This window comes from Paramisgurnus dabryanus, chromosome 12 (assembly GCF_030506205.2).
Source record: "Paramisgurnus dabryanus chromosome 12, PD_genome_1.1, whole genome shotgun sequence".
In the NCBI taxonomy this organism is placed as follows: Eukaryota; Metazoa; Chordata; class Actinopteri; order Cypriniformes; family Cobitidae; genus Paramisgurnus; species Paramisgurnus dabryanus.
Genome location: NC_133348.1, coordinates 24,978,842 through 24,986,326, shown reverse-complemented (window position 1 = coordinate 24,986,326; position 7,485 = coordinate 24,978,842). Strand labels below are relative to the sequence as shown.

At 34.7% G+C, this 7,485-nt stretch overlaps 1 long non-coding RNA gene across 1 annotated transcript; it reads left to right on the top strand.

Moving 5' to 3' along the window:
• Window positions 1-425: 425 nt before the first annotated feature.
• Window positions 426-3,399, top strand: LOC135738681 (uncharacterized). Its single transcript, XR_010528750.2, has 5 exons — window positions 426-632; window positions 1,219-1,278; window positions 1,386-1,476; window positions 1,575-1,654; window positions 2,027-3,399. It is a non-coding gene; the product is annotated as an uncharacterized lncRNA (long non-coding RNA).
• The last annotated feature ends 4,086 nt before the right edge of the window (window positions 3,400-7,485 follow it).

Below are 7,485 nucleotides of genomic sequence, written 5' to 3'. Positions count from 1 at the left end.
AACTATTGAAGAGTCATCATTAACTACGACATGTTTTTCATTGTTAGTTAATGCAGTCATTTACAATAAATTAATTTGAGTTCATGTTGTAGTTAAGTAAGTTCAGTAAGTTACATGTCTTAACTCAGCATTAGTTTATATTTACTAATATTTAAGTAAGAATTCATTTAGGTATACGTTCAATGTTTCCAATGATGAGCAGTTAATCCACTAAACCCAGAGATAATTCCTGAGGCATGTTTAAAGAGTTTTGTATTTCATCAAGAAGGTGCTGCTGATTCACAAAGATTTTATATTTAAGAAAATCTGAGCATCATTCCAAATAACTGTTAACATGTTTGTCAACTAAACATGTTTTGTAAACGTAATAAACTTTATAAAAATATATTTTTTTTTATTTATTAATAATCAAGTATAAAGAACAATGCATAGTGTGAAAACGCGGATTATAAAAAGTATATTAAAGAAAAGGACTACATTTCCCAGAATGCACCTGCACCCACTCATCTGACTGCCCCCACCCTTCAGGTGCGACTGCTCAACCTATGGGCTTGACGGAAAATTCAAATCGCGAACCGTTACTGCCTGGACTACTCCGTCTCTTGTTTGTTTGTTTGCTCATTAACAGTAAGGTAAGTTTGATTTAATTCATTTGTCTGCATCGCGCTGATCGGTTGCCTATTTGTTCATAGTATGTTATTAACTATGATTCGTTTTTGTCTTTATACTAGAACTGTTTGAATTTAAAGCACAAACAGTAAAACATTAAGGTTATACGTGGTACACAGCGGTAAACATGAGGTTAAAAATACGCGAAGTAACATTCAAACCGGGCTGTTAAAAGAATCAATTCGATGTTTAAATTTTTAAAAACAAAACTTTAAAGAAGCCAAGATGAGACGTTATTTGCTTAAAACAAACAAAACAACAGTAACTCGTTTGTTTGAAATGTTAGCAGCTAGCAAGTGTCTCTCTGCTATTTTAAATGGTACAGACGATCTTTTGTTGTTTTAAAAGCTCATTCAGTTCTGGTAGATGCTGCTTATTTTTCAAGCTGTTTTAATAGCTTTATATTGATTTGTAACAAAGCCAGCTTCACTTTAAGAGAACCTAGATGCTAATTGTAAAGAAGCTTGGAGTCATAATATATTTAAACGTTATATGTTTGCTGTTCTTCATCTTTTTAAATATGAAGTCTATACATGTTTGTGTTTACAGAGGTCATGTACACTGTGGTCAACTTTGTGGACGATGAAGAGGTTTCTGGGTAAAGCTGATGTATGTTTAATCATTCAATGATTACATTAAATTAAAATCAAACATGTTAAATAGTAAACGGATGTATTGTGATATGTGATTTTGATTTTTAATTCTGTGTTTGCCAGAGAAATATAATGAAGTAACAGTGAAAGCTAAAACATCAGACTGATCCAGACACTGAAGAAATTGATGTCACTGCAATCTGGCCAAAATGATGTAAGTTTAATAATTAAGTTATTAAATTAAAGAGGTTAAATCGTAAATAGATGTGTTGTAATGTATGTGATTCTATTTTTTTATTCTGTGTTTGATAGACAACTATATTGAAGTAGCCTACTGTAATGAAGCTGCAGAACAACACAGAGACTCTGAGGACATCAACACAGAAAATGAAGTAAGAAGATGTATATTAAGAAGTTCTTTGATCATATATTGTTGTATCTTTGTACAGTTTAATGCAGTGGTTCTTAACGTTATTCCTGGAGACCCACTGCTCTGCACATTTTGTATGTCTCCCTTATTTAACACACCTGATTCAAATCATCAGCTCATTAGAAGGGATCTCCATGAACTGAACTACGTCTGTCAGATAAAAGAGATATACAAAACATGCAGGGCAGTGGGCCTCCAGGAATTACGTTAAGAACCACTGGTTTAAAGTAAACTTTCTAAAATGTACAACTTTAATTCTATGTCATTTGATTTGTCGTGTGTATGTGTATTAGTATTATGCCAAATACTTATATGTACTTTTATATTTCCAAAGGGCTCCAAAGAGATGTCTGTCCAGATGAGGGTGCATCAACGTTACCTTTGCTGACAAGTATATGCTTTACAATGTAAAACCTAACAGTTAACTTAACTCAAACCATTTAAGGAAATCGGTTGCCTTAACCCATTAAGTTTAAAAAAAAACATACATTTGAGTACTGTGAACTTAAGTCTTGTGCAATAATGCACTTATATTTAGTTAGTGTGAACTTAAATATAAGTGCATAACTGCATGTGACTCAATTTGTTTAAGTTCACAGTACTCAAATCTATGTGTTTTAAAACTTAAATGGTTTAATGCAACCGGTTTTCTTAAATGGTTTGAGTTTAGTTAACTTTTAGGTTTTACTGTGAGAAATTCTTGAATAAGTCCAAGACAGAGCTCTGCAATTGAATCTACACTGCAAAAAATCAGTTTCTAACTTAGGATTTTTATCTTGTTTTTAGTAGAAAAACTAAAAATTCTTAAATCAAGATGTATTTTCTTGATGAGCAAAATTACCTAAGAAAATGTCTAGTTTTTAGACAAAAATATACAATTTAAGTAAATTTGTGCCTAAACAAGCAAAAATATCTAACAATGGGGTGAGAAAATTGTGCTTGAATTAAGTTTTTAAGAAAAAAGAAAACTTAAGATTTTTTCTCACACCATTGGCAGATATTTTTGCTTGTTTTAAGCACAAATTCACTTAAATTGTGTGCATTTATTTATTTTGTCTAAAACTAGACTTATTTTCTTAGGTCATTTTGTTCATCAAGAAAAAGCATTTTATTTAAATAATATTTCTACTGAAAACGAGACAAAAATACTATGTAAGAAAGTCATTATTTTGCAGTGTAGGACTGATTTCTTGAACAACAACTATATTGATCTTGCTTTATTTTATTTAAATATTTACTACATTACAGTGGCAGGTGGTGACTTCTTTTTTTGTGAGCACTCGATGCAAAGTTTGTCACAACATGTATATAGCCAGTCATTTGTGTGGTTCAAAATATGTGTTCTGCGTGTATGTGCATCACGTGTTTTGACTAAACCCGTGATGCACATGGTTTACATGAAGCAACAAACACATTTTAAAAACACAAGCAACACACATGACACTCCGAACACTTATTTTGAATTTGCACCCCTCGGATGAGCAGTCACAAGCCGCCACTGCTACATTACATTGTACTGCTTTGAATGTAATTTTTATTGTTGCTTTTATTTTGTTTTATTTTACTCTAATATTGCTTTCTCTGTCTGTATATTTATGAGTTTAAATAGTATTGTTTATGTATGCAACTTTTAATATTTGTGTATAATATTATTTTGTTATTGTGACAATTGTGAATTGTTCAGTTTTTTATTAAATAAACATTTCAAACTCAATTCAAGTTTTTTATTTTACATAAGGGTTTTGGGGTGTATATAAATATGAATATATATATATATATATATATATATAGTGGGGGGGGTTTTAGTCTATCTGCATAGCAGGCAAATAACCAATCAAGTCACTAAGCTATGAGGGCTTGGGTTGGGCTTAATACAAAGTGTAACCAATCAAATGATCTCAACTGGAAAGTTTCAAAGTTGTGTCCCAATAGAGCCCTTTTCATACATAAATTCCGTAAAATACACGTAAAAGGCATCCTGGATTTTTCCGGAATAGTTAGAGTTTTTGTTCGTTCACACTGCCAAGATTACACGGCATCTGATGGTCCCGGAAAGACACGTGACATGTTGAAAGTCCCGCCCTCTCTTCTACGCAGCGTCTGAAGTTTGCATATTATTTATTATTTCTCTCTCCAGAAACAACTCGCGTGCATTTTTGTTTATGATAAGACTACAAAGGAGCGCGTGAATGCACAGTTCTATGCTGGTGAATGATCTCAGCTTCAGAGTGGATATTTGACAAGCTCCCTGATTTCTGCTTTGATACAGTTTTCAGACATTTCTCATCGTGATTGTTTATATGCATTTAAAACCCGCATTTTGAGGAGCTGAACAATATATCTCGTTGGGATGACATGCGGGTATTTTCGTTTATTATGGCTCAAATGAGCACGTGACGCGATATTCTTTTATGCTGCTGAATGATCTCCGTTTCAACGCAGTAAGTAACGAGCTAACTTACCTGATATCCGCTTCAGTCTAGTATGCTGACATTTCTCGTAGTGAATGTTGTAAACCCCTCATTTTAAAGAGTTGAACCAACTTCATGTTGCCATGACACGCGCGTCCTCACTACGGCACGTGCGTCATTGTTTATGCGTCTCATATATCATTTCCTGATAACTGCTTCAATCTAGTTTGCAACATTTCTCGTGGTGAATGTTTATATACATGTTAGTTTGCAACTTTTCTCGTTGTGAATGTTTATATACATGTTATCTCTCGTTGTAAGGAGCTGAACCATAACTTGTGTTGTGATGATGACGCGCGCGTCCTCACTTCGACACGCCCTTTATGGCATTCTTGTTCACACAGAGGGTTACCCGCGTATCTTACTAGGTCCTCTTTCCGGCAACGATCCCAGAAGATTAACGGAACGAGTTTTTGTTCACACAGACGCTTGTCTGGCAATTTTACGGGTATTTTCTGGGACCAGAGGTCTGTGTGAATGAGGTTTAGTTGTCAGAGTTTTGGGAGGGGGTTTTAAAAGCAACCAATCAGTGTTGAGATTAAACACCAATGGAGACACTAGAATTGTGCAAAGGTGTGAAATCCCAGTACCTCTGCAGGTGTGAAAATGTCCCCTGACAAAATCTTCAATGGGATTATTTGCCATGGCAACAAATGGCTGCATGTACCACAGGAATATCCCATCAGCAAGATACATCCGAATTGGTATCATTACGGGAGTTTCCTAACTTGGTGGAATTAGAAGTTTACCCTCAGTGGAACTAGTAGATACATCCGAAAATCAGTGGTGTTTACAGGAGTTTCCTAGTACGGATACACCTCTTTTCATGCAGTGCCAGTACTCTATGTTCCTCAAGGCACCAGTGTGTACCTTTGAGGTAAGAATATCCAGTGACAACTTTGGTACCTTTTTGTACCTTTTTTTTGAGACACTGCTGTTGCCTGCATTTCATTAAACCAAAAGTCACTGGGATCCATGCATTATAGTGGTTTACAGAGGACTTAAGATTTGCAACAACCCTTACCCGTGGTAAAATCACAGTAACGAATTTGAGTGGCTAAATGCTTTAGGTTAAATGAGTGGCTTATTTAGTGGAATATGAGAATGTGTAAATTCTTCAACATATGAATGCTTGTCAGGACATAATTACAAAAAGCTGGTAAATCAAATGACATCACCACCGAGTGACCCACAACTGCAACACGGCTTTAATCACAGAAGATTGTAGAACAATGTAATTAGTTCTCATAAACAGGCAAACAATGTTTATGCAAAGTATATCAAATATCATTATCAGGAATGTACCAAGGAGCTAAACCCTGGTTTAAATCAAATGCTGTTTTTGGAGGAGGGTGGATGTTTCTCATGTGAACATTTGAACGGATTTAGGAGCCTCTCCTGGTTTCTTGCATACAAGACACATTTATAGATGTATTTATTTTTTTGAGTGATGTATAAATGTAGACCAGGCAAATCTTTTACAAAATTGAATTTCTGACCATATGTTTGGATTTAAGCATGAGAGCTGATAAAAAAGTTTTTTTTGGTGGGTGATGCGGGCAGAATGCCTATAATCTGTTAATTCTACGAAAATTCACCAACTGTGCAATATCACAACGGAAAACTTGACAAATGGTTTTTATTTTCCAATTTTAAATAAGCATGTGTATTTCACTGAAGCAGAAATGTGATATGGTGCTGTGCCACTCCAAATACAATAAACCATGATCGATGAGGCAGAAAATCCTTCATTTTGATTTGCAGGGGAATGCAGAACGAGAAGCAGTTTTCTTTTAAAGAGCTCTCCGAACTTCATGCCTATGTTCGATCACGGCAAGCAACCGAGAGCTTCATAATTGTCATCGGCTCCTGGCAGTTTCAACAAGATCTGAACACTGCTTTGACAATACAGAAGTCTCCGCTGCCCTCAGCTACTTTAGCGTGTCAACATGAAATCCTCTGGTGTTTGGTCATTTTTACACAACATGCAATTGCATTGGGCTGTTGCACTGCGTCCCATGAGGCATGTGAGTGGACAACAATTGTTTGTGGTCCATTGTCAAAGATGAACTTTGCTACAGTGAAGCACACAAGAGCGAAGCAGAGGAACCACACCATTGTATCTCACATTGTTTCTGTACGTCTCTCCTTTACGCCTTTTGTCTGTTTGGTTTGGATCGACTGACAACAAGGTCTGGACTCCATAGCTGCTTTTATTGCCCTGAAACCGTCCAAGAGGTTGCTTTCACTCGTTTTCATGAATAGTGAATCAGGTAATAGGGGACTATTTCGGACACAGCCAATGTGACACTAACGGTGATTCTCACGAAATCCAGATTTAGAGGGTGTCCAGCATCAGAATTTTAAAAAGCCCTCAAAGTCATTTTTTTTTTGCACATATAAGATTAAGGTCTGAACTTACTATAACCATTATTTTTAGAGGATTTAAAAAATATTTCCTATAGAATTATTTAAATTGTTTATATTATCATTATCAAAAATTATCATTACTGCAACATAAAATTACATTAAATATATGCATTTAATGAGAAGTAAAGATTTGTCAAGGTACTATGACAAACAAAATTTCAACTTTTATCTGGAGAGAAAAAATAAGAACTGTTTATATGGTAGCCATCTTGAATGTCACAATCAATTATGTCCCTTCCAACAATTTTTTTTTTTTTAATGTTAGTTCATTGAGGGCTTAAGCAATGATTGAAAATTGTTTCAAGGATGAGAGAATTGGTCTTGGACACATTTATATTTCTTATTATTGTCTCTACATTTATTAACGATCACCAAATACCACATGTTTCTTTACTGTAAATGTTTATAGTATAACATGCACTGATGCTTTTTATTTTTTAGATTTTTTTAATCATAAATATTTCCTTGTCAAAGAACCCAAATCCAGTCATGGACACGTTGCGGAAATGAAAATTTTCCCCTTAAATGTGAAAAAAACAAAAACAAAATTGGTTTGTATGATGTCTTTTGAGATCATGTGCAAAATAGTACATGAAGAGATGTTTGTAAATGTATGCTTCATATTTTGATAGCATTTACTTTTTTTATCAAAATGTTTCATGACACCTCATAAGTCTAATTTCGCGAGAATCACCCATCTGCGTCCCCCCAAAATCCTGTTAAATTCAACAAATCAGATGCTCGACTTCAGAAGTGTTTTGATATTTTGTGTGCCATATGCATCAGAAGTTCAGTCAATGGCCCATGAAGTCTGAGGCTGAAATAAAACATGCATCTTTCACTTCCTAAAACTGTTCCAAAGGGATTTAAACAAAGAAAACGACATTATTAT